Source organism: Bison bison, unplaced genomic scaffold, assembly GCF_000754665.1.
Source record: "Bison bison bison isolate TAMUID 2011002044 unplaced genomic scaffold, Bison_UMD1.0 scf7180017864517, whole genome shotgun sequence".
NCBI classification, from domain to species: Eukaryota; Metazoa; Chordata; class Mammalia; order Artiodactyla; family Bovidae; genus Bison; species Bison bison.
The window spans coordinates 6,826,720-6,827,148 of NW_011495070.1; positions in this window are offsets into that span (position 1 = coordinate 6,826,720).

Consider the following 429-nt stretch of genomic DNA (forward strand, 5'->3'; position numbering starts at 1 on the left):
GATGCTGTGAAAGTGCTGCTCTCAACATGCCAGCAATTTGGAAAACTCAGCAATGGCCACAGGACTGGAAAAGGTCAGTTTTCATTCCAATCCCAAAGAAAGGCAATGCCAAAGAATGCTCAAACTACCACATTATTGCACTCATCTCACACGCTAGCAAAGTAATGCTCAAAATTCTCCAAGCCAGGCTTCAACAGTACATGAACTGTGAACTTCCAGAAGTTCAAACTGGATTTAGAAAAGGCAGAGGAACCAGAGATCAAATTGCCAACATTTGCTGGATCATTGAAAAAGCAATAGAGTTCCAGAAAAACATATATTTCTGCTATAATGACTATGCCAAAGCCTTTGACTGTGTGGATCACAACAAACTGTGGAAAATTCTGAAAGAGATGGGAATACCAGACCACCTGACCTGCCTCTTGAGAA